Here is a 27,263-nt window from a genome sequence, read left to right as displayed (position 1 = left end):
TTCTAGGAGGGCTTAAACAAATATACAGTGAAACAAACATGGCCACTTTACACACATTTTTATTGACTTTTAAAAAGACCACAGTAACATGACAGAATTTGTGCAAAGGCAACGAAATCTGCTAGGGGATATTAAATGTACAACAGTAGTATTCTGTAACAAGCAATACGTGTTAAACATAAGGGACATGCAATCATGACAGGCTCTTTATGAAAGGCCTTTAACTATGGCTAAACAGTTTTCCACACATCTTATTCATTAATGATGTGGGCATAGCTCCCTTCAGTAACCACGAGCACAACCGTTCAATGATTTTAACTGGCGGCTTTATTCAGTAGTTTCAGTGAGAATTATCCCCTTCAGTGAGAACTATAAAGTAAATTAAAAATACAGTTAAGCACACTCTTACAACATTATCTTAGTAGTTACTTATTAGCTTGGTATAACTCTGAAGTGCTTACATACATAACAGTTTAACCGGCGTTATAAGGGGTTCAGATTAAACACATGAATAAAGGAAAAAATACCTCATTGGCTGCTTATTACAGAAGGGAGGAAATCAAACTTCACACTTATTATTCCGGGCATGAATTCACACTTCATCCTAACATACACTCTTCAACCTTTATGAACTACACCCGATGACATGAAAATTTAGCTAACGCAGCGCAGGATTGCCTTCCCTACAAAAGTGTGTTGCTACAATAAGGATCCCCAGTTACAACAGTATTAGCTACGTAGTTCCGCTTGTATTATCATTTTCCCCGCACAGCGGACACATAATTTGGAATTATAACATGTGTTAAAATGTAGGTACTAAATATTTTGAATTAAATCACTGGTTTTAAAAATGTATCGCACGCTTTAAAGATAGGGGAAGAGGTCATTTCATATTTCGTTTTAGGGGGGGTTATTAACTTTATGGAAAACAATATTCACACAAACAACACCGTTTAGAGCAGTTTGGAGATTATTAGCCATGTAAACGGGGAGCAAAAGAGCGGATTTAAGCACAACCGTTCCATGATTTTAACTGGCGGCTTTATTCAGTAGTTTCAGTGAGAATTATCCCCTTCAGTGAGAACTATAAAGTAAATTAAAAATACAGTTAAGCACACTCTTACAACATTATTTTAGGAGTGACTTATTAGCTTGGTATAACTCTGAAGTGCTTACATACATAACAGTTTAACCGGCGTTATAAGGGGTTCAGATTAAACACAGGAATAAAGGAAAAAATACCTCATTGGCTGCTTATTACAGAAGGGAGGAAATCAAACTTCACACTTATTATTCCTGGCATGAATTCACACTTCATCCTAACATACACTCTTCAACCTTTATGAACTACACACGATGACATGAAAATTTAGCTAACGCAGCGCAGGATTGCCTTCCCTACAAAAGTGTGTTGCTACAATAAGGATCCCCAGTTACAACAGTATTAGCTACGTAGTTCCGCTTGTATTATCATTTTCCCCGCACAGCGGACACATAATTTGGAATTATAACATGTGTTAAAATGTAGGTACTAAATATTTTGAATTAAATCACTGGTTTTAAAAATGTATCGCACGCTTTAAAGATAGGGGAAGAGGTCATTTCATATTTCGTTTTAGGGGGGGGTTATTAACTTTATGGAAAACAATATTCACACAAACAACACCGTTTAGAGCAGTTTGGAGATTATTAGCCATGTAAACGGGGAGCAAAAGAGCGGATTTAACCAACTCTGTACAAACCGGCGCTCCAGGGACAAGGTATGGGACCATTATACAGTTTTGTTATTAGTTATCAGCCTTTTTATTAGTTATAGATCTGTTGATAGTCTATGTTAAAACAAGGACAAATAATGTTTTTTCAGACTGCCCGGAGACAGACCCAGCAGAATCTGGAACGCTAGAGGGGAAAAGTCACACACCCCCGGTTTCGGCGATTCGTCACAACAAGCGCCAAAAAAGCAGAGGTATTTTAACTATGTACTGTTAATATATATTATTATAACGGAAAGGTATTTGACATTTGTATGTAGCTAACATATATATTTTTATATCTAATAACGTAATTATGTATGTATTATTTTCATTCAGACTCCGCACCGGCGAAAAACGGCACAGACGACCACATAAATCTAGAGCTGGGGGATTCCGGCGCCCCGAGCATTCCGAATGAAACACCCAAGAGACCTGTTTTTAAGGACATGTCAGATGTTGATGACCAGCTATTCTGTGATGCGGCCAACCTTATAGACCCAGTCAATTCTACGGCCTCAATACCTGCAGCCGAACAAGAAAGGTTTTTCACATTATTTTCCAGGGCTTTGAAATCGAGGAATGTTTTGGTATACAAACGACTGGGGGATTTAATTGAGAGACAGTACAGAGACGATATGTTATTCTGCCATTTTTGTATAATTAAGAGTGTTCGTTTTTTTTCTTTCTGTAATGGTTGGTGTTACATGTATGATTTTAGCGTCTGTATTTGCGTTTTTTAATGGGGTTGCTGTTTAACATGCGTGGAATTGTTCTATGCCAGAATAACATATCGTCTCTGTACTGTCTCTCAATTAAATCCCCCAGTCGTTTGTATAGCAAAACATTCCTCGATTTCAAAGCCCTGGAAAATAATGTGGAAAACCTTTCTTGTTCGGCTGCATGTATTGAGGCCGTAGAATTGACTGGGTCTATAAAGTTGGCCGCATCACAGAATAGCTGGTCATCAACATCTGACATGTCCTTAAAAACAGGTCTCTTGGGTGTTTCATTCGGAATGCTCGGGGCGCCGGAATCCCCCAGCTCTAGATTTATGTGGTCGTCTGTGCCGTTTTTCGCCGGTGCGGAGTCTGAATGAAAATAATACATACATAATTACGTTATTAGATATAAAAATATATATGTTAGCTACATACAAATGTCAAATACATTTCCGTTATAATAATATATATTAACAGTACATAGTTAAAATACCTCTGCTTTTTTGGCGCTTGTTGTGACGAATCGCCGAAACCGGGGGTGTGTGACTTTTTCCCTCTAGCGTTCCAGATTCTGCTGGGTCTGTCTCCGGGCAGTCTGAAAAAACATTATTTGTCCTTGTTTTAACATAGGCTATCAACAGATCTATAACTAATAAAAAGGCTGATAACTAATAACAAAACTGTATAATGGTCCCATACCTTGTCCCTGGAGCTCCGGTTTGTACAGAGTTGGTTAAATCCGCTCTTTTGCTCCCCGTTTACATGGCTAATAATCTCCAAGGTGCTCTAAACGGTGTTGTTTGTGTGAATATTGTTTTCCATAAAGTTAATAACCCCCCCCCCCCCCCCCCTAAAACGAAATATGAAATGACCTCTTCCCCTATCGTTAAAGCGTGCGATACATTTTTAAAACCAGTGATTTAATTCAAAATATTTAGTACCTACATTTTAACACATGTTATAATTCCAAATTATGTGTCCACTGTGCGGGGAAAATGATAATACAAGCGGAACTACGTAGCTAATACTGTTGTAACTGGGGATCCTTATTGTAGCAACACACTTTTGTAGGGAAGGCAATCCTGCGCTGCGTTAGCTAAATTTTCATGTCATCGGGTGTAGTTCATAAAGGTTGAAGAGTGTATGTTAGGATGAAGTGTGAATTCATGCCAGGAATAATAAGTGTGAAGTTTGATTTCCTCCCTTCTGTAATAAGCAGCCAATGAGGTATTTTTTCCTTTATTCCTGTGTTTAATCTGAACCCCTTATAACGCCGGTTAAACTGTTATGTATGTAAGCACTTCAGAGTTATACCAAGCTAATAAGTCACTCCTAAAATAATGTTGTAAGAGTGTGCTTAACTGTATTTTTAATTTACTTTATAGTTCTCACTGAAGGGGATAATTCTCACTGAAACTACTGAATAAAGCCGCCAGTTAAAATCATGGAACGGTTGTGCTTAAATCCGCTCTTTTGCTCCCCGTTTACATGGCTAATAATCTCCAAGCTGCTCTAAACGGTGTTGTTTGTGTGAATATTGTTTTCCATAAAGTTAATAACCCCCCCTAAAACGAAATATGAAATGACCTCTTCCCCTATCTTTAAAGCGTGCGATACATTTTTAAAACCAGTGATTTAATTCAAAATATTTAGTACCTACATTTTAACACATGTTATAATTCCAAATTATGTGTCCGCTGTGCGGGGAAAATGATAATACAAGCGGAACTACGTAGCTAATACTGTTGTAACTGGGGATCCTTATTGTATAGCAACACACTTTTGTAGGGAAGGCAATCCTGCGCTGCGTTAGCTAAATTTTCATGTCATCGGGTGTAGTTCATAAAGGTTGAAGAGTGTATGTTAGGATGAAGTGTGAATTCATGCCCGGAATAATAAGTGTGAAGTTTGATTTCCTCCCTTCTGTAATAAGCAGCCAATGAGGTATTTTTTCCTTTATTCATGTGTTTAATCTGAACCCCTTATAACGCCGGTTAAACTGTTATGTATGTAAGCACTTCAGAGTTATACCAAGCTAATAAGTCACTACTAAGATAATGTTGTAAGAGTGTGCTTAACTGTATTTTTAATTTACTTTATAGTTCTCACTGAAGGGGATAATTCTCACTGAAACTACTGAATAAAGCCGCCAGTTAAAATCATTGAACGGTTGTGCTCGTGGTTACTGAAGGAGCTATGCCCACATCATTAATGAATAAGATGTGTGGAAAACTGTTTAGCCATAGTTAAAGGCCTTTCATAAAGAGCCTGTCATGATTGCATGTCCCTTATGTTTAACACGTATTGCTTGTTACAGAATACTACTGTTGTACATTTAATATCCCCTAGCAGATTTCGTTGCCTTTGCACAAATTCTGTCATGTTACTGTGGTCTTTTTAAAAGTCAATAAAAATGTGTGTAAAGTGGCCATGTTTGTTTCACTGTATATTTGTTTAAGCCCTCCTAGAAACACATAATTTCATCCCACAGCATTAATTAATAAGCTGTGTAGAAGCTGTTTAGCCATAAGTAAAGGCCTTTCATAAAGCGGCTGTCATGATAAACCTGAATCTGAAAGTACCTTTAGGATCTTTTCTTTGGGGTTCTAATCTCCCCCGTGTGTACATGCACTGAAAATCCTTAGGCTGGAGCCATCTGGAAGCTCTGTGCCTGTACATATAAAGAGAACTCAATAGGAAACTAGGCTGAGAAACATTATTTAGATGGCTGTTTAATTGTTGTTTAAAGCCTGAAATGGACAATAGCCCCAGACATTCCTGCTTCATAGATAACAACCATAAGGGAGATAAAACTGGGGGGTGGAGGGGGGCATGGGCCCCAAAAGTTCAAACACCCTCTAACACATGACCACACGAACAGGGGGGGCGGGGCGGGGGCACATATTCTGTACAGGTCATAAGGTCAGCAATCAATCAAATTTGACACGCGCCGTATCCTATTACTCTCTTATATTCTTTAATACAGGGCCGACATACAAGTTCCGTACTTTTTTCCCCTTCTACTTGCCTCCTCCATTTTTGTGGTAAGGCTGCAATTAGTTGGTTGTAATTTTCTGTAGAGCAGACTTTTCCAAATGTCTGTGTTAGCTGCATGTGTGACATAACTCCACCAGTCCTATTTATATCATTCACAAAAATTATTCCTTTTTTAAACAATTCTTCAAAAACAAATGTTTTAATCAATTAGTATTTTTGAGTTTAACCACAATATTTGTTGTATTATTTGTTCTGTCTTTTCAGGTGGATTAACTGAAATTGCAACCAACTAAGGCTTGTTTAAAAAATAACTATATTTTGTAGATTATTTACTTTTCAAACAACCCAAAGTGAGCTGGTGTAATCTGAATAAAGGGGAAAAGGCCATTCTTGAACATAGGATGAGACATTCCTACCAATTTTCTAGAGAACCCTTTTGGATTTAAGTATAACTTTTACATAACTGATGCCTTTAGTGAGAGGTCTAATGCTTTAATATTTAATAATTTCTGCCCTCTGAATTCATATTCGTTATATAAATAGGCCCTTTTAATTTTGTCTGGCTTGCCATTCCAAATATAATTGAATATTTTTTGTTCATATAGTTTAAAAAGCAGGTCACTAGGTGTAGGCAAAACCATAGCAAATAGGTAAACTGTGATATGACTAAAGAGTTAATCAGAGTTAATCAAAAAAATATTTTTTTCCACAAATAGACAGGTATTTTCATTTCCATGGTAGCAAGATCTTATTTGTTTTTGCTAACTTTCTATAACAATATATTGGAGTGAGAATATTTCTTTCTTTTGGGATTTGTATACCGAGTATGTCCACATCTCCGTCAGACCATTTAATTGGTAAACTACACGGTAATGTCATATTTGCATTTTTTTGTGATTCAATACTAAATGTAGTAAATAATCATAATTTGGTTTTAATCCAGAGAGGATAGAAAAAGTATCTAGATCATCTATTAGGCCGTGGAGAGATTCTATATGTTGTTTTAAAATGAAAACATGAATCATCAGCGTACAATGACACCTTAGTTTTTAAGCCACGGATTTCTAATCCCTTAATATTATTGTTTGATCTAATTCTAACAGCTAACATTTCGATGGCAATAGTAAATAGATATGCAGATTTTGGACAACCTTGTTTTACTCCTCTAAATAGTTTAAAACCTTCTGAGATGTAGCCATTTTTTAAAACAATTTTACACCTAGGGTTACTATACATAACTTTAACCCATTTTATAAGAGGTTCCCCAAAATTTAAATATTCTAGGCATTTATATATAAACGCCAGTCGTACTTTATCAAAAGCCTTTTCAAAATCAGCTATGAAAACCAGGCCTGGTGTCCCCGATATTTCATAGTATTCAATTGTTTCCAGTACTTGTCTTATTATCTCCAATGTGTCATCCATGTAAAAAAAAACTGTCTGATTAGGATGAATAATATATATTTACCTTTATTTAACTAGGCAAGTCAGTTAAGAACAAAATCTTATTTTCAATGACGGCCTAAGAACAGTGGGTTAACTGCCTGTTCAGGGGCAGAATGACAGATTTGTACCTTGTCAGCTCGAGGATTTGAACTTGCAACTTTCTGGTTACTAGTCCAACGCTCTAACCACTAGGCTACCCTGCCGCCCCAGGGGTGACAATACTTCTTTAATTCTGTGCGCCAAGCATTTTGCTAGGATTTATTGCATTACAACACTGAATTGTAAGAGGTCTCCAATTTTTTAATTGTACTAAATCTTTATATATACCACTTGGGTCCTGTTTCAGTAATAATATCAGACCTTCTTGTTGCATGTCTGATAATCTACCATTTATATGGGAGTGGTTAAAACATGCTAATAATGGTCCTCTGAGTATATAAAAAAAGTATGCTATCCAGCCCTGGAGTTTTCCCAGCCTTAAAGGCTTTAATTGCATCAAGAAGTTCCTCCTCTGTAATTTGACCTTCACATGAGTCCTTTTGTACAGATGTTAATTTGACATTATTTTTAGGGGAAAAAAACATACAATTAGGTTCAGTTAGTGGAAATGGAGGACACTGAAATGAAAACATATCCTTAAAGTACTTTATTTCCTCTTTCAAAATATCATTTGGTGAATCATGCATGACTCCATTTGTTACACGTTTCTATAAAAAAAAGTTGGTAGCATTTCTATATTGAAGATTGAAAAAGAATTTGGTGCGTTTTTCCCCATATTCCATCCAGTTCGCTTTATTTTTATAATATATTACATGGGATCTTTCTTGAATAAGTTCCTCAATTTATTTTTCCTCTAACTTATTCTGTGCCTCTATTAGTACCGTTTTTATTGCTATCTAACTGTACTGTTAGTCCTTCAATTTCCTTTGTTAATATGGACTCTTTTGATCTTTTGAAAATTCTATAGGAGTAATATACACTGCTCAAAAAAATATAGGGAACACTAAAATAACACATCCTATATCTGAATGAATTAAATATTCGTATTAAATACTTTTTTCTTTACATAGTTGAATGTGCTGACAACAAAATCACACAAAAATGATCAATGGAAATCAAATTTATCAACCCATGGAGGTCTGGATTTGGAGTCACACTCAAAATTAAAGTGGAAAACCACACTACCGGCTGATCCAACTTTGATGTAATGTCCTTAAAACAAGTCAAAATGAGGCTCAGTAGTGTGTGGCCTCCACGTGCCTGTATGACCTCCCTACAACGCCTGGGCATGCTCCTGATGAGGTGGCGGATGGTCTCCTGAGGGATATCCTCCCAGACCTGGACTAAAGCATCCGCCAACTCCTGGACAGTCTGTTGGTGGATGGAGCGAGACATGATATCCCAGATGTGCTCAATTGGATTCAGGTCTGGGGAACGGGCGGGCCAGTCCATAGCATCAGTGCCTTCCTCTTGCAGGAACTGCTGACACACTCCAGCCACATGAGTCTAGCATTGTCTTGCATTAGGTGGAACAGAGAGACAGAGAGAGACCGAGAGAGAGAGAGAGAGACCGAGAGACAGAGAGAGACCGAGAGAGAGAGAAGAGAGAGAGACCGAGAGACAGAGAGAGACCGAGAGACAGAGAGAGACCGAGAGAGAGAGGGAGAGAGAGAGACAGAGACAGAGAGAGACCGAGAGAGAGAGAGAGAGAGAGAAGAGAGAGAGAGACAGAGAGAGAGACCGAGAGACAGAGAGAGAGACAGACAGAGACAGAGAGAGACTCAGAGAGAGACCCAGAGAGACCCAGAGAGACAGAGAGGGAGACCGAGAGACAGAGAGAGAGACAGACAGAGACAGAGAGAGACTCAGAGAGACCCAGAGAGAGAGAGAGACAGAGAGAGACCCAGAGAGACCCAGAGAGACCCAGAGAGACAGAGAGGGAGACCGAGAGAGAGAGACCAAGAGAGAGAGAGAGAGAGCGAGACCGAGAGAGACAGAGAGACAGAGAGACAGAGAGCGAGACAGAGAGAGACAGAGAGACAGAGAGAGAGAGAGAGAGAGAGAAAGAGAGAGAGAGACAGACAGAGACAGACACAGAGAGAGACCGAGAGACAGAGAGAGACCGAGAGACAGAGAGAGAGACCGAGAGAGAGAGAAGAGAGAGGGACCGAGAGACAGTCTCAGTCACGCTGGCCCAAACCAACTCACTCAGGTCATAGTAGGCTGGCAAACTAAGGGCCTCCCCCTCTGTCACAGTAGTTTCATACTTGTCAAATAGTTGACATGGGGACTCTGACAAAACATGAACATACATTACCCGATTAAGTTGCATGTGAAGGAAAAGAGGTCTATTGTTCAAGGTACAATATATTCACTATGCCTTGTTATAATGGGATGTAGAAATGTGTGAAATCTGAAGATGCTGCTATACCTGTGTAATGACCTATTGTAGTGGGGTTTAAGGACATTTCTCTCTGGGCAGAAATCCTAGTCAAACTGAGGAGCAGGAACATGAGACCACCATCCACCAACTTCAAGACAAGGGGAACAAACAAAAATAATGTTACCTTATTGTAAAGTCGGACAGGAACTATCATTCCACACAAGACCCTATAATAAAACATCAGGACCATGCTTTACTTGTTTTTACAATAAATGACATACTTATTTTCAAGAGGGAATAAAATACATATGCAGAAAACATTTTTAGGTTCAGAGTGAAGAATTACTGAAAGAGCATACCCTGAATGTGAAGGAGCACATTTTCTGCAAAACAGGAACTTGCGTCCACTGATAAGAACAAGAGTCATATATCTCATTCAATATCTTTTTAGGATATCCTGTTATTGATACTGCAGAAATTATGAAAACTAAAATGTTGACATAATGTGGATTATTGAAATGGCCATTTAACATATTAAGCTTGAATGAAGAAACCATGACATGCAACAAGACCTCTTTGGAAAATAACCCCTTTGCTACAATTTTTGTTCAAATCGCTTTGGTGCTATTTTCACAAGCATGTGGTGAATTTTCAAAACTCTTAGTGCAAAACTCCAAACTCTTACACTGTTTTCACATTAGAAAATACACTTGCACTACCCATCAAAATGTACTGAAAATCTTATTGTCCTAATTTCTATCCCATGTGCGATCAAAGGTGTGTTCACTGAATACATATTACACAATAATTGATGCAAAATAGAAATGTATTCAGATACAGTTACAGCAAGGAATGAATATTTTCCCCCAAATCTACCAAGTTTTAATCCAGGAAATAATTCATATTTATCCAGTGACCATTTAAAGCGTTTAAAACCAAGATATGGTCTCTATGCCAGGGTTCTCCCCAAATAAGAGAGCGCTGAGCCACCTTGTTGACTTGGCTGCGTCACTATGTAATGATTTCAGAGCAAATTAAACTGATATTTAGTCATGAGTATATCTTTGATCGCCAATGACATTGTTGTGAATTTTGAAACAGGCTGTTCATAAATTCAGAGTGTTATCATGTTCCTCAATTAATTCCAGCCAGGTCACCCATGATACATGTCAGTATTAGACGTCCATCAATGTCTGAGGATGTCGGGAGATGTGGAAACTGGCCACTAGGGGCAACAGTGAGCGCTGTTACCTTCAAGTAGGTTTCGGTTTTGCTAGGGTGTTGTGGATGGGCGTAAGCATCTGCTTCTGGTGTAAAAGGTTGCATATTTCGTTTTAAGCCTATCCCAAACCTTAACCATTCTGAGCTAATACCTAACCTTAATATTTTGGAGTTAATGACTAAGCTTAACCCTAACCACTTCGAAATTTGACGTTTGGAACAACTTCGAAATTGGCGTATGAGGACCATGAATGAATGTCTAATACTTGCTGTAGCATTCAGCGCATTTCAGCAGTAGGCTATCTCAACACAGAGTGCGCACAGGAAGCGCAGAACACATCCCGAGTATAGCTTTGTTGAATCATAAAAACGTTGTAAATGTTGTCAAACAAAAGTCCCTTGAGCAAAGTTGCTAAGCTTGCCTGATAACCTCCTTCAAAGAATGACAGAATACAGTGCATTATTCAGACCCCTTAAAAATATCCATAGCCTATCTACTGTCATATCGTTTGATGATCACATATTCTCTACCAAAGCTCTCATATGGGCAACAAGTACGAGACAGCGCAGAGAAGCAGAGACAATGTAATAGCTGTATTTTGACATGTATAGGCAAGAGACGTGCTTTGATAATGCAACCTACATGGATTATGGATTAAAGAGTTATGAAGTTAGACATTTTAGTGTGAGAAAGGAGATTTTGGGTGTCAGTGGGATTGGGACTGGATAGGAAAATAGCCTTGGCTATAGGTCAGGAGAAGATCTTACCTCATGCCTCTCTGAATTGTTAACAGACTTTATGTCTGTGACAGAGGTGCCTATGTAACGAATTGTTTATAGGCCTATCACGTTTGTGACTGTCTGTGACAGTTATTGTTATTTTATAAGCTATACAGTGGGGGTTTCCAGTGGGGTTTATTAACTGCATGTGGGTCGCGTGTGGAGTCCAGGAGTGTCAATTATGCTTGTGCTTTCAATTAATGACGACTTTGTGTGTAAACACCCTAGGTTAAAGGCTTCATTGTTATCATCTGTTTGGAGAATGTGCTGTTATTTTTGCTAATCTGATGCTGCGCATGTTGTGTATTATTGCATTATTGCTGACATCGGGGGGAAATGTTGCGTCTTCCTGAGTCTTGTCATTACATTTTTTTGGAGGAAAATGAGGGGTTCCCATGACAACCCCGGGATCCTGGTTACCCATGTTAACCCTTAATTACAGAATAGGTGTACTGTAATCACATGAAACAAATGAAATGAAAATAAAGCAAACATAAAGTTCAGCAGGCACTAGTTTACGTCAAGCCTGTCTTTAGCATTTGGCCAAAGGTTCTCATCAACACAGTAACTATCCTTTTTGTTCATGAACCTGGGGAGAAACCTTTTGTCATGGCGAATCCAAGCCTGACATGCTGTAGGTCTGGATTAATGTCATTACATGCTTCATCCATGGCCTGAAGGAGGGTGGCTCATGGGGATGGCAATCATACACCTACTACCTGTACTGCAATCCTGTATTGTATTTAACAATATTGTGTTGCACTTATATATTTTAATAATAATAACAATAATAATAATGGATTGGATTTATATAGTAAGAGGGAAACTCATCTCATCTACTACCAATGTGTGGCACCAATTTGGGTGATGATGCACAGCAATAATTTTGTATCAGAACGCTCACCATACATTAACTAGCATTGTGGACAGGTGAGGCGTGAAATACAGTGAGCTCCAAAAGTATTGGGACAGTGACACATTCCCTGCTGCTCTGGCTCTGCACTTCAGCACCCCAGAACCGAAACGATACAATGACCACCAGGTGAAAGTGCAGACTGTCAGCTCCAACATGAGCGCATTTCACTGTAAGGTTTACAGCTGTTGTATTTGGCGCATGTGACTAATACAATTTGATTCGATTTGATTTTCTCCACACCAGACGAACCGGCCATAAACCACAGCACTGTCTGTACGTAGTCCCCCGACACCAGGGGAGCAGAAGCACTGGAACAAATTCACCCATATGTGCATTAAAGTAGTAAAAAATTCAGCACCTGGACCCACATTCCCAGCATGCAACAATACTTTTTCGTGGTCCTGTGTGGCTCAGTTACTGAGAGCATGGCAATATCAACACCAGAGTTGTGGGTTAGATTCTCACTGGTCACATATGAAAATGTGTGGATTCATATTTGTCACTTTGCATAAAAGTGCCTGCTATGTAAATGGCATATATTACAATAGTACAATACTGTACTGGCAATGACATTTCAGTAAAGCAGTGTGAAACCTTCCCTTCATAAAGATCCCAGGAACTTCATTTTAGATGCATTTGTTACAAACAATCAATATCATTTAAAAAAAATCCTAATAGTCATCATCGTTGTAAAAAAACTTTTTTTTTTTTTTTTAATAATACCTTACATTGAATTATGTAGCGCTCAAAATCTGCAGTAGACAAACCAGTTTAAAATCTATAAATTGACCAAACAGTTAAGTGATAATCAATTTTGAGCAGTCGGATTAATTAATAGTCAAATGTATTTTAACAAATTAGAAGATAATCATATCAAAAATGATGTGAGCATTGTATTGTAAAAACAATTACTTTATTTGAACATATGAAACGTATTCTAGATGGAACACTGATCAAGTTTGGTGAAAAGGTGTCTGTATTATTTTGACAAGCTTATTTTATACTTAGTCAATTGAAAATGTGGTTTGAATTTTGAAACCACTGCCTTTTTGATGATCTGTTTTGAGTTTTGTACATAGCGTTGTGAAAACTAACCACATTCGCAGAAAAAGTCATCTGACAAATAGCATATTTTACAATAGTTTTTCAAATGTTGTACTGCACTGCTGGTGCACTGTAGATGCTTGCTGATGAGACAAGCATGAACCATATTCTGATGACAATATTTCAACCATTGGAACCTAAACATCCCATAAACAGCACAATTTCAACATAGATGCATACATTTCCACATAGTGCTTGTTGAAGCATACTCAGCTTTGCACAGAAAAAACACACTTAAAGTGATCTGTAATCTAATCAAATGAATTGCAAGCCTTACCTACGCAGCAATCCTCCCTCAGTCTAAAGTAGCATCTGAGTAGAATTTACACAGTAGGTGTATATCTGGAACTGGAATCTGCTAAATATGAGCAAAATGAGCAGTGTAAACTTCTATTGTAGGCCGGTGTATGGGTAGTGCTTTCTAGCAGGTATTTGCATATTTCCATTAGGGAAAGCCTATTCTGTGACGTTAGCTTGTGCAACAACTCAATTCTCCCATGTAGTCCTTCTTAACAATGCAAGTTTTTAAGACTCTGGCAAAGGGTAAAATCTACAAAACTTAGTCCACTCTGTTCGTATCAGATTCCGGTTTTGGGAACAGAAAATTTGTATTGAGGTCAAATGTTTCATCATTGAGACCATTAACATAATGTAGGTCAAATTCCATCTGACTCCATCTTCTCCCACTGGTGGCCACTGGGCTTCCTCTCATCACCATATTTGGTAGTGAGTGGAAACCCCAACCGGATGCTTCACACTTATATATATTTTTTATTTAACCATTATTTAACTAGGCAAGACAGTTTTATTGCAATACTGACATTTGGTCATACTGTAATGCCAAAATTCAAGTGTGTTATTTTTCATATAACATACACTCTTCTCTCTAATACGGGACCAGTATAATCTCCCTGAGCTAAGAATCATCCTCCTGGGTAGGGATTGGCTGGAGAAGAGACAAACAGGAAACACCATCCTGGACAGGAGGGACGTGGAGATGTGTATGAGGAGAAAGGGTTTAATAGACGGCTAGCAGGTCACTGTGGTCAACACATCAGACAGATGCATCCAGTACTCTGTGCAGGACCCTCTCCTTGTCCACCGTAACATAGAAGCCAGCATATCCATGTGTCAACCAGGTCCCCATGCCTTCCTTATGGTCATCCCTTTGAACTCACGCAAAGGCAGGGTATGGACAGTAGAGGTACCCCTCAAGCTTCTCAACCACATACTCTGGAGACACATGATGGTAGTGTTTACCCAATGTGAGAAACTCAGGGGAATGTCACTAGAGGAACACATAGTGAGACATGGGTTTCTCCAGGAGATGGTGGAGAAGTGTGGGCATAGGTACCATGCTTTAAACACTAGGGCCAACACATGTGGTGATGATGTCACTCAGGTCCCAGAGCTGCTGAGGAAGATAGATGAGATGGTGGCAGGAAACAGGGAGGGGAGTGATCGTGGTTATGTTGTCATGAATGTGAGGTTTTCAATGGAGACTGAGGTGAGGAGGAGGGCAGAGGAGGAGAGGGTGAACCTCAGATAGATGAATGTTCACAGACATAGGGACACACTCAGATTTCTGCTCAGGGAAAAGAATATGTATTTTTAAATCTAATGTCTTGTTACCAAATAAGTTCCCCCAAAACTTTGAGGCTGGTCACATGACATCACACAGTGTGACATCACCATGAGGGAAGTCACAGTGGTGGACACACCCAGGTGGCATGGGTAATAACGCACTGAGGACATTCCAGAGGGAGTTAAACGGTGCATCGTGCATCTCTTTGTGCTCCCAAGTTGTGCTTGAGGTTGTACGGAGTGACAAAACATTCACAGAGACAGACGGGTCAAGAGCAGAAGAACAACTGAATCTGATTGGTAGGTCAGTCTGGAGTCAAACTTACAGTGTTTTCACTTGGAGATACAGCCATCGAACACCACATTGAGAGATGGCCTGCCCGTCAGTGGCTTGTCAATAAATGTGGCGACAGGTGCCATGTGTTTGATAACACAAGCCCTGCTGGAGGCAGATGGCGACATTCCTGCAAAACTGATAGCGCGAACCACCGCATTTATACGGCCGAATACAAACAGTGTAGTTATTCGCTCCGCAAGGCATTCAAACAAGCGAAATGTCAGTATAGAGACTAAGTGGAGTCGCAATTCAACGGCTCAGACACGAGACGTATGTGGCAGGGTCTACAGACAGTCACGGACAAGAAAAAGAAAACCAGCCACGTCACGGACAGCGACCCCTTGCTTCCTGACAAACTAAACACCTTCTTTGCCCGCTTTGAGAATAATACAGTGCCACCGACACAGCCCGCTACCAAGGCCTGTGGGCTCTCCTTCTCCATGGCCGACCTGAGTAAGACATTTAAACGTGTTAACCCTCTCAAGGCTGCCGGCCCAGACGGCATCCCTAGTCGCATCCTCAGAGCATGCGAAGATCAGCTGGCTGGTGTCTTTATGGACATATTCAATCTCTCCCTATCACAGTCGGCTGTCCCTACATGCTTCAAAATGGCCAAATCAAATCAAATGTATTTATATAGCCCATCGTACATCAGCTGATATCTCAAAGTGCTGTACAGAAACCCAGCCTAAAACCCCAAACAGCAAGCAATGCAGGTGTAGAAACACGGTGGCTAGGAAAAACTCCCTATAAAGGCCAAAACCTAGGAAGAAACCTAGAGAGGAACCAGGCTATGTGGGGTGGCCAGTCCTCTTCTGGCTGTGCCGGGTGGAGATTATAACAGAACATGGCCAAGATGTTCAAATGTTCATAAATGACCATCATGGCCCAATAATAATAAGGCAGAACAGTTGAAACTGGAGCAGCAGCATGGCCAGGTGGACTGGGGACAGCAAGGAGTCATCATGTCAGGTAGTCCTGAGGCATGGTCCTAGGGCTCAGGTCCTCTGAGAGAGAGAAAGAAAGAGAGAATTAGAGAGAGCACACGTAAATTCACACAGGACACCGAATAGGACAGGAGAAGTACTCTAGATATAACAAACTGACCCTAGCCCCCCGACACATAAACTACTGCAGCATAAATACTGGAGGCTGAGACAGGAGGGGTCAGGAGACACTGTGGCCCCATCCGAGGACACCCCCGGACAGGGCCAAACAGAAAGGATATAACCCCACCCACGTTGCCAAAGCACAGCCCCCACACCACTAGAGGGATATCTTCAACCACCAACTTACCATCCTGAGACAAGGCCGAGTATAGCCCACAAAGATCTCCGCCACGGCACAACCCAAGGGGGGCGGCACCAACCTAGACAGGAAGATCACATCAGTGACTCAACCCACTCAAGTGACGCACCCCCCCCAGGGACGGTATGAAAGATCCCCAGTAAGCCAGTGACTCAGCCCCTGTAATAGGGTTAGAGGCAGAGAATCCCAGTGGAAAGAGGGGAACCGGCCAGGCAGAGACAGCAAGGGCGGTTCGTTGCTCCAGAGCCTTTCCGTTCACCTTCCCACTCCTGGGCCAGACTACACTCAATCATATGACCCACTGAAGAGATGAGTCTTCAGTAAAGACTTAAAGGTTGAGACCGAGTTTGCGTCTCTTACATGGGTAGGCAGACCATTCCATAAAAATGGAGCTCTATAGGAGAAAGCCCTGCCTCCAACTGTTTGCTTAGAAATTCTAGGGACAATTAGGAGGCCTGCGTCTTGTGACCGTAGCGTACGTGTAGGTATGTACGGCAGGACCAAATCAGAGAGATAGGTAGGAGCAAGCCCATGTAATGCTTTGTAGGTTAGCAGTAAAACCTTGAAATCAGCCCTTGCCTTGACAGGAAGCCAGTGTAGGGAGGCTAGCACTGGAGTAATATGATCAAATTTTTTGGTTCTAGTCAGGATTCTAGCAGCCGTATTTAGCACTAACTGAAGTTTATTTAGTGCTTTACCCGGGTAGCCGGAAAGTAGAACATTGCAGTAGTCTAACCTAGAAGTGACAAAAGCATGGATTAATTTTTCTGCATAATTTTTGGACAGAAAGTTTCTGATTTTTGCAATGTTACGTAGATGGAAAAAAGCTGTCATTGAAATGGTCTTGATATGTTCTTCAAAAGAGAGATCAGGGTCCAGAGTAACGCCGAGGTCCTTCACAGTTTTATTTGAGACGACTGTACAACCATTAAGATTAATTGTCAGATTCAACAGAAGATCTCTTTGTTTCTTGGGACCTAGAACAAGCATCTCTGTTTTGTCCGAGTTTAAAAGTAGAAAGTTTGCAGCCATCCACTTCCTTATGTCTGAAACACATGCTTCTAGCGAGGGCAATTTTGGGGCTTCAACATGTTTCATTGAAACGTACAGCTGTGTGTCATCCGCATAGCAGTGAAAGTTAACATTATGTTTCGAATGACATCCCCAAGAGGTAAAATATATAGTGAAAACAATAGTGGTCCTGAAACGGAACCTTGAGGAACACCGAAATTTACAGTTGATTTGTCAGAGGACAAACCATTCACAGAGACAAACTGATATCTTTCCGACAGATAAGATCTAAACCAGGCCAGAACTTGTCCGTGTAGACCAATTTGGGTTTCCAATCTCTCCAAAATAATGTGGTGATCGATGGTATCAAAAGCAGCACTAAGGTCTAGGAGCACGAGGACAGATGCAGAGCCTCGGTCTGATGCCATTAAAAGGTCATTTACCACCTTCACAAGTGCAGTCTCAGTGCTATGATGGGGTCTAAAACCAGACTGAAGCATTTCATATACATTGTTTGTCTTCAGGAAGGCAGTGAAGGCAGCCTTTTCTAAAAATAATTCGAGGAATGGAAGATTCGATATAGGCCGATAGTTTTTTTATATTTTCTGGGTCAAGGTTTGGCTTTTTCAAGAGAGGCTTTATTACTGCCACTTTTAGTGAGTTTGGTACTGTCACGCCCTGGTCTTAGTATTTTTTGTTTTTCTTTATTATTTTGGTCAGGCCAGGGTGTGACATGGGTTAATTATGTGGTGTGTTTTGTCTTGACTAAGATACCGAAGAATAGTATAGAATACAGTATATGCATATGAGATGAGTAATGCAAGATATGTAAACATTATTAAGTGAGTAAATTACCGTAGAATAGTAGAGAATACAGTATATACTGTGGAAGGACCACCAGAGGGCAGGCTGGGCTCATGGATAGTAGCCCAACAAGGCATGGTAGACAAGGTAACCAGAGGCAATTAAGCACAGCTGACGGTACTAATGACATACTCTCCTTCCCCTATAAGAGAGAGAATGGAACCAGCAGAGAGGGAGGGGAAAACTATCTCTGGAAGATGGCCACCGAGAGAGAGGAGCTATCCAGGAAGAACCACTAAGACGAGTGACGCCCAATTACTTGGTCCGCTCACATTGGTGGAGGATGCGGGCATGATCGAGCCCTCGACGAGTGAGTGGTCCAGTCCCATAGTCCTGGTCCCCAAATCCGATGGTAATATGAGACTCTGCAACGACTTTAGGGGCGTGAATGCCATCTCTACATTCGATGCGTATCCCATGCCCCGCGTGGAGGAACTTGGAGCGCTTAGGAAAGGCCAAGTTCATTACTACCCTGGATTTGACGAAGGGATATTGGCAAGTGCCGGTGGCTCCAGAGGATCGCCCAAAGACTGCCTTCGCCACCCCAGAGGGGCTTTTCCAGTATGTGAGGATGCCCTTCGGACTGCACGGTGCCGCTGCAACCTTCCAACGCCTCATGGATGCCATTCTACGGCCCCATCAAGAGTATGCAGCGGCGTACATTATGATCCAAGATGGCGTAGCAGTCGGACGTGTGTTTTGTCTTGTCCCGTCCTGTATAGTGTAAATATAGTTTTTCCTCTTTTTTTTTCTGTATATATTTCGTACATATTTTAATCTCACTTCCCAACCACAGGCTGAATATACTCTCCTGCAACCCGCATCACCCAATGTGGTACGGATCTGCTTTTTCTATACTTTAGAATCGGAACCCTCATCAGAAGCTAGCCGCTAACTAGCTACTAGCTAGCCACTGCTAGCGGTCTTCAACGCTAACTAGGACACCAGCGCGACATCTACCCAAAGCATATCAGACTGCTTTTTCTCTACCACATCTCCGGATTCCTACCGCAAGCTCTGAAGCTTTATACCGGATCATCGTAAATAGCTAGCTGCAATCCGAGTGGCTACTCCTGGCTAACGTCTCTGTCCCAGAGCAAGCACCAGTTAGCCTGGAGCTAGCCTCGAGCTAAGCCCATCTCCCGACTACCCGAAGAGGTCCAAAAATACCTAATTTGCCAATTGGCCTGGACCCTCTACTGACCCTCTACTGCCGACACGGAGCCCCGCCGATCCATCACGACTGGTCCGCCGACATAATCGTCCGAGGGGTTTCAACAGGCTTTTCCGCTGCGACATCGCCAAAGATCCATCTGCTGGCCAAGGCCCGCGAGCTTTCTGAATCGCTGTATCTCCAGCTCACCGCATGAAGAGGAATAAATAAACAGACTCACCCCATCGCGACGTCCCCCAAAGGTTAACTCTCTAGCCCTCGCTATCTCCCTGCTTGCTAATTCGGCCTGCTAACGGCTAGCTTGTCAAGCTCCGGTCCGCTAACTGCTACCTTGTCTAGCTCGGGCCTACGAACTGTTAGCTTGTTAGCACAGGCCTGCTAACCGTCTGTACCACCGCGTCCCAATCACTCTCTGACCCCATTTACTTTCTATCTCTTTTTGATTTTTAATTTGTTTATACCTTCCGGAAACCTGCCTCACCCAATGTGATACGGAATCGCTATTACTTTTACTCTTATTTTTATTTTTATGACACACTCAAGAACCTCCAGACGCTAACCAGCTAACTAGCTACAAGCTAGTTAGTCATTGTTAGTTTAAAAAAACAACAAAAAAAAAAACCTGGATAACACTCGCCAGCCCCCCTGCCCATCCACCGCTGCCCCCTGGACACTGATCTCTTGGCTACATAGCTGACGCACGCTGGACTGTCCATTAATCACGGTACTCCTTTCTGCTTGTTTGTCTTACCTGTCGGCCCCGTTGCCTAGTCAACGCCATTTTACCTGCTGTTTGTTGTGCTAGCGGATTAGCCTCGCCTACTGTTTTTAGCTAGCTTTCCAAATTCAACACCTGTGATTACTGTATGCCTCGCTGTATGTCTCTCTCAGATGTCAATATGCCTTGTATACTGTTGTTCAGGTTAGTTATAATTGTTTTAGTTCACAATGGAGCCCCTAGACCCACTCTGCATACCCCTGTTACCTCCTTTGTCCCACCTCCCACACATGCGGTGACCTCACCCATTACAACCAGCATGTCCAGAGATACAACCTGTCTCATCATCACCCAGTGCCTGGGCTTACCTCCGCTGTACCCGCACCCCACCATACCCCTGTCTGTGCATTATGCCCTGAATATATTCTACCATGCCCAGAAACCTGCTCCTCTTATCCTCTGCCCCCAACGCTCTAGGCGACCAGTTTTGATAGCCTTTAGCCGCACCCTCATACTACTCCTTCTCTGTTCCGCGGGTGATGTGGAGGTAAACCCAGGCCCTGCATGTCCCCAGGTACCCTCATTTGTTGACTTCTGTGATCGAAAAGCCTTGGTTTTATGCATGTCAACATCAGAAGCCTCCTCCCTAAGTTTGTTTTACTCACTGCTTTAGCACACTCTGCTAACCCTGATGTCCTTGCCGTGTCTGAATCCTGGCTCAGGAAGGCCACCAAAAATTCAGAGATTTCCATACCCAACTATAACATCTTCCGTCAAGATAGAACTACCAAAGGGGGCGGAGTTGCAGTCTACTGCAGAGATAGCCTGCAAAGTAATGTCATACTTTCCAGGTCCATACCTAAACAGTTCGAACTACTAATTTTGAAAATTACCCTCTCCAGAAATAAGTCTCTCACTGTTGCCGCCTGCTACCGGCCACCCTCAGCTCCCAGCTGTGCCCTGGACACCATTTGTGAATTGATCGCCCCCATCTAGCTTCAGAGTTTGTTCTGTTAGGTGACCTAAACTGGGATATGCTTAACACCCCGGCAGTCCTACAATGTAAGCTAGATGCCCTCAATCTCACTCAAATCATCAAGGAACCCACCAGGTACAACCCTAACTCTGTAAACAAGGGCACCCTCATAGACGTCATCCTGACCAACTGGCCCTCCAAATACACCTCCGCTGTCTTCAACCAGGATCTCAGCGATCACTGCCTCATTGCCTGTATCCGCCACGGAGCCGCAGTCAAACGACCACCCCTCATCACTGTCAAACGCTCCCTAAAACACTTCTGTGAGCAGGCCTTTCTAATCGACCTGGCCCGGGTATCCTGGAAGGACATTGACCTCATCCCGTCAGTTGAGGATGCCTGGTCATTCTTTAAAAGTAACTTCCTCACCATTTTAGATAAGCATGCTCCGTTCAAAAAATGCAGAACCAAGAACAGATACAGCCCTTGGTTCACTCCAGACCTGACTGCCCTCGACCAGCACAAAAACATCCTGTGGCGGACTGCAATAGCATCGAATAGCCCCGTGATATGCAACTGTTCAGGGAAGTCAGGAACCAATACACGCAGTCAGTCAGGAAAGCTAAGGCCAGCTTCTTCAGGCAGAAGTTTGCATCCTGTAGCTCCAACTCCAAAAAGTTCTGGGACACTGTGAAGTCCATGGAGAACAAGAGTACCTCCTCCCAGCTGCCCACTGCACTGAGGCTAGGTAACACGGTCTCCACCGATAAATCCACGATTATCGAAAGCTTCAATAAGCACTTCTCAACGGCTGGCCATGCCTTCCGCCTGGCTACTCCAACCTCGGCCAACAGCTCCGCCCCGCAGCTCCTCGCCCAAGCCTCTCCAGGTTCTCCTTTACCCAAATCCAGATAGCAGATGTTCTGAAAGAGCTGCAAAACCTAGACCCGTACAAATCAGCTGGGCTTGACAATCTGGACCCTCTATTTCTGAAACTATCTGCCGCCATTGTCGCAACCCCTATTACCAGCCTGTTCAACCTCTCTTTCATATCGTCTGAGATCCCCAAGGATTGAAAGCTGCCGCAGTCATCCCCCTCTTCAAAGGGGGAGACACCCTGGACCCAAACTGCTATAGACCTATATCCATCCTGCCCTGCCTATCTAAGGTCTTCGAAAGCCAAGTCAACAAACAGGTCACTGACCATCTCGAATCCCACCGTACCTTCTCCGCTGTGCAATCTGGTTTCCGAGCCGGTCACGGGTCCACCTCAGCCACGCTCAAGGTACTAAACGATATCATAACCGCCATCGATAAAAGACAGTACTGTGCAGCCGTCTTCATCGACCTCGCCAAGGCTTTCGACTCTGTCAATCACCATATTCTTATCGGCAGACTCAATAGCCTCGGTTTCTCGGATGACTGCCTTGCCTGGTTCACCAATTACTTTGCAGACAGAGTTCAGTGTGTCAAATCGGAGGGCATGCTGTCCGGTCCTCTGGCAGTCTCTATGGGGGTGCCACAGGGTTCAATTCTCGGGCCGACTCTTTTCTCTGTATATATCAATGATGTTGCTCTTGCTGCGGGCGATTCACTGATCCACCTCTACGCAGACGACACCATTCTATATACTTTCGGCCCGTCATTGGACACTGTGCTATCTAACCTCCAAACGAGCTTCAATGCCATACAGCACTCCTTCCGTGGCCTCCAACTGCTCTTAAACGCGAGTAAAACCAAATGCATGCTTTTCAACCGATCGCTGCCTGCACCCGCATGCCCGACTAGCATCACCACCCTGGATGGTTCCGACCTTGAATATGTGGACATCTATAAGTACCTAGGTGTCTGGCTAGACTGCAAACTCTCCTTCCAGACTCACATCAAACATCTCCAATCGAAAATCAAATCAAGAGTCGGCATTCTATTCCGCAACAAAGCCTCCTTCACTCACGCCGCCAAGCTTACCCTAGTAAAACTGACTATCCTACCGATCCTCGATTTCGGCGATGTCATCTACAAAATGGCTTCCAACACTCTACTCAGCAAACTGGATGCAGTCTATCACAGTGCCATCCGTTTTGTCACCAAAGCACCTTATACCACCCACCACTGCGACTTGTATGCTCTAGTCGGCTGGCCCTCGCTACATATTCGTCGCCAGACCCACTGGCTCCAGGTCATCTACAAGTCCATGCTAGGTAAAGCTCCGCCTTATCTCAGTTCACTGGTCACGATGGCAACACCCATCCGTAGCACACGCTCCAGCAGGTGTATCTCACTGATCATCCCTAAAGCCAACACCTCATTTGGCCGCCTTTCGTTCCAGTACTCTGCTGCCTGTGACTGGAACGAACTGTAAAATCGCTGAAGTTGAGACTTTATCTCCCTCACCAACTTCAAACATCAGCTATCCGAGCAGCTAACCGATCGCTGCAGCTGTACATAGTCTATTGGTAAATAGCCCACCCATTTTCACCTACCTCATCCCCATACTGTTTTTATACTGTTTTTTTTATTTATTTATTTACTTTTCTGCTCTTTTGCACACCAATATCTCTACCTGTACATGACCATCTGATCATTTATCACCCCAGTGTTAATCTGCAAAATTGTATTATTCGCCTACCTCCTCATGCCTTTTGCACACATTGTATATAGACTGCCCATTTTTTTTTCTACTGTGTTATTGACTTGTTAATTGCTTACTCCATGTGTAACTCTGTGTTGTCTGTTCACACTGCTATGCTTTATCTTGGCCAGGTCGCAGTTGCAAATGAGAACTTGTTCTCAACTAGCCTACCTGGTTAAATAAAGGTGAAATATTTTTTTTTTTTTTTTAAAGTACATAGACGATGTGGTCATCCACAGCGAGGACTGGGATAGTCACCTCCTGCGATTACGGGCGGTGCTCGTGAGTTTGGAAGCCACAGGGTTGACAGCCAATCCAAATAAATGCTGCCTGGGCCTGCCCGAAGCGGAATACCTGGGGTACACCATGGGGAATGGGAAAATACGCCCACAGGCAGAGAAGACCAGGGCAATTCGTGACTGGCCTCGACCCACGTGGAGTTCCAGGTCTCCGGTAGCCTCTGGAACTGCCGATCTGCGGCCAACAAGGCAGAGTTCATCTCAGCCTATGCCTCCCTCCAGTCCCTCGACTTCTTGGCACTGACGGAAACATGGATCACCACAGATAACACTGCTACTCCTACTGCTCTCTCTTCGTCCGCCCACGTGTTCTCGCACACCCCGAGAGCTTCTGGTCAGCGGGGTGGTGGCACCGGGATCCTCATCTCTCCCAAGTGGTCATTCTCTCTTTCTCCCCTTACCCATCTGTCTATCGCCTCCTTTGAATTCCATGCTGTCACAGTTACCAGCCCTTTCAAGCTTAACATCCTTATCATTTATCGCCCTCCAGGTTCCATCGGAGAGTTCATCAATGAGCTTGATGCCTTGATAAGCTCCTTTCCTGAGGACGGCTCACCTCTCACAGTTCTGGGAGACTTTAACCTCCCCACGCCTACCTTTGACTCATTCCTCTCTGCCTCCTTCTTTCCACTCCTCTCCTCTTTTGACCTCTCCCTCTCACCTTCCCCCTACTCACAAGGCAGGCAATACGCTCGACCTCATCTTTACTAGATGCTGTTCTTCCACTAACCTCATTGCAACTCCCCTCCAAGTCTCCGACCACTACCTTGTATCCTTTTCCCTCTCGCTCTCATCCAACACTTCCCACACTGCCCCTACTCGGATGGTATCGCGCCGTCCCAACCTTCGCTCTCTCTCCCCGCTACTCTCTCCTCTTCCATCCTATCATCTCTTCCCTCTGCTCAAACCTTCTCCAACCTATCTCCTGATTCTGCCTCCTCAACCCTCCTCTCCTCCCTTTCTGCATCCTTTGACTCTCTATGTCCCCTATCCTCCAGGCCGGCTCGGTCCTCCCCTCCCGCTCCGTGGCTCGACGACTCATTGCGAGCTCACAGAACAGGGCTCCGGGCAGCCGAGCGGAAATGGAGGAAAACTTCGCCTCCCTGCGGACCTGGCATCCTTTCACTCCCTCCTCTCTACATTTTCCTCTTCTGTCGCTGCTGCTAAAGCCACTTTCTACCACTCTAAATTCCAAGCATCTGCCTCTAACCCTAGGAAGCTCTTTGCCACCTTCTACTCCCTCCTGAATCCTCCTCCCCCTCCCCCTCCTCCTCTCTGCAGATGACTTCGTCAACCATTTTGAAAAGAAGGTCGACGACATCCGATCCTCGTTTGCTAAGTCAAACGACACCGCTGGTTCTGCTCACACTGCCCTACCCTGTGCTCTGACCTCTTTCTCCCTCTCTCTCCAGAAGAAATCTCGCGTCTTGTGACGGCCGGCCGCCCAACAACCTGCCCGCTTGACCCTATCCCCTCCTCTTCTCCAGACCATTTCCGGAGACCTTCTCCCTTACCTCACCTCGCTCATCAACTCATCCCTGACCGCTGGCTACGTCCCTTCCGTCTTCAAGAGAGCGAGAGTTGCACCCCTTCTGAAAAAACCTACACTCGATCCCTCCGATGTCAACAACTACAGACCAGTATCCCTTCTTTCTTTTCTCTCCAAAACTCTTGAACGTGCCATCCTTGGCCAGCTCTCCCGCTATCTCTCTCAGAATGACCTTCTTGATCCAAATCAGTCAGGTTTCAAGACTAGTCATTCAACTGAGACTGCTCTTCTCTGTATCACGGACGCGATCCGCACTGCTAAAGCTAACTCTCTCTCCTCTGCTCTCATCCTTCTAGACCTATCGGCTGCCTTCGATACTGTGAACCATCAGATCCTCCTCTCCACCCTCTCCGAGTTGGGCATCTCCGGCGCGGCCCACGCTTGGATTGCGTCCTACCTGACAGGTCGCTCCTACCAGGTGGCGTGGCGAGAATCCGTCTCCTCACCACGTGCTCTCACCACTGGTGTCCCCCAGGGCTCTGTTCTAGGCCCTCTCCTATTCTCGCTATACACCAAGTCACTTGGCTCTGTCATAACCTCACATGGTCTCTCCTATCATTGCTATGCAGACGACACACAATTAATCTTCTCCTTTCCCCCTTCTGACGACCAGGTGGCGAATCGCATCTCTGCATGTCTGGCAGACATATCAGTGTGGATGACGGATCACCACCTCAAGCTGAACCTCGGCAAGACGGAGCTGCTCTTCCTCCCGGGAAGGACTGCCCGTTCCATGATCTCGCCATCACGGTTGACAACTCCACTGTGTCCTCCTCCCAGAGCGCTAAGAACCTTGGCGTGATCCTGGACAACACCCTGTCGTTCTCAACTAACATCAAGGCGGTGGCCCGTTCCTGTAGGTTCATGCTCTACAACATCCGCAGAGTACGACCCTGCCTCACACAGGAAGCGGCGCAGGTCCTAATCCAGGCACTTGTCATCTTCCGTCTGGATTACTGCAACTCGCTGTTGGCTGGGCTCCCTGCCTGTGCCATTAAACCCCTACAACTCATCCAGAACGCCGCAGCCCGTCTGGTGTTCAACCTTCCCAAGTTCTCTCACGTCACCCCGCTCCTCCGCTCTCTCCACTGGCTTCCAGTTGAAGCTCGCATCCGCTACAAGACCATGGTGCTTGCCTACGGAGCTGTGAGGGGAACGGCACCTCAGTACCTCCAGGCTCTGATCAGGCCCTACACCCAAACAAGGGCACTGCGTTCATCCACCTCTGGCCTGCTCGCCTCCCTACCACTGAGGAAGTACAGTTCCCGCTCAGCCCAGTCAAAACTGTTCGCTGCTCTGGCCCCCCAATGGTGGAACAAACTCCCTCACGACGCCAGGACAGCGGAGTCAATCACCACCTTCCGGAGACACCTGAAACCCCACCTCTTTAAGGAATACCTAGGATAGGATAAAGTAATCCTTCTCACCCCCCTTAAAAGATTTAGATGCACTATTGTAAAGTGGCTGCTCCACTGGATGTCATAAGGTGAA

The 27,263-nt window shown here is 43.6% G+C and overlaps 5 long non-coding RNA genes and 1 pseudogene across 5 annotated transcripts; 3 read left to right on the top strand and 3 right to left on the bottom strand.

Annotated features, from left to right (window-relative positions):
• Nucleotides 1–41: 41 nt before the first annotated feature.
• LOC135565590 (uncharacterized) lies at nucleotides 42–1,331 on the bottom strand. The gene is made up of 2 exons (XR_010461720.1): nucleotides 1,243–1,331; nucleotides 42–1,084 (listed from the first exon to the last, which is right to left on the bottom strand). It is a non-coding gene; the product is annotated as an uncharacterized LOC135565590 (long non-coding RNA).
• A 161-nt stretch (nucleotides 1,332–1,492) lies between these two features.
• On the top strand, nucleotides 1,493–2,606 carry LOC135565591 (uncharacterized). Its single transcript, XR_010461721.1, has 3 exons — nucleotides 1,493–1,760; nucleotides 1,865–1,966; nucleotides 2,091–2,606. It is a non-coding gene; the product is annotated as an uncharacterized LOC135565591 (long non-coding RNA).
• A 77-nt stretch (nucleotides 2,607–2,683) lies between these two features.
• Nucleotides 2,684–3,315, bottom strand: LOC115109797 (uncharacterized). The gene is made up of 3 exons (XR_003860551.2): nucleotides 3,173–3,315; nucleotides 2,967–3,068; nucleotides 2,684–2,842 (listed from the first exon to the last, which is right to left on the bottom strand). It is a non-coding gene; the product is annotated as an uncharacterized LOC115109797 (long non-coding RNA).
• On the top strand, nucleotides 2,996–4,902 carry LOC135563498 (uncharacterized). Its single transcript, XR_010460318.1, has 2 exons — nucleotides 2,996–3,700; nucleotides 3,859–4,902. It is a non-coding gene; the product is annotated as an uncharacterized LOC135563498 (long non-coding RNA).
• Nucleotides 4,903–7,558: 2,656 nt separating this feature from the next.
• On the bottom strand, nucleotides 7,559–13,972 carry LOC115109789 (uncharacterized). The gene is made up of 4 exons (XR_003860550.2): nucleotides 13,598–13,972; nucleotides 9,659–9,706; nucleotides 9,348–9,447; nucleotides 7,559–9,208 (listed from the first exon to the last, which is right to left on the bottom strand). It is a non-coding gene; the product is annotated as an uncharacterized LOC115109789 (long non-coding RNA).
• A 185-nt stretch (nucleotides 13,973–14,157) lies between these two features.
• LOC135563023 (GTPase IMAP family member 3-like) lies at nucleotides 14,158–14,869 on the top strand (annotated as a pseudogene).
• The last annotated feature ends 12,394 nt before the right edge of the window (nucleotides 14,870–27,263 follow it).

The sequence above is a fragment of the Oncorhynchus nerka genome, linkage group LG3, assembly GCF_034236695.1.
Source record: "Oncorhynchus nerka isolate Pitt River linkage group LG3, Oner_Uvic_2.0, whole genome shotgun sequence".
Classification (NCBI taxonomy): domain Eukaryota; kingdom Metazoa; phylum Chordata; class Actinopteri; order Salmoniformes; family Salmonidae; genus Oncorhynchus; species Oncorhynchus nerka.
The sequence above is the reverse complement of the archived record's forward strand: the minus strand, read 5'-3'. Positions and strand labels throughout refer to the sequence as shown.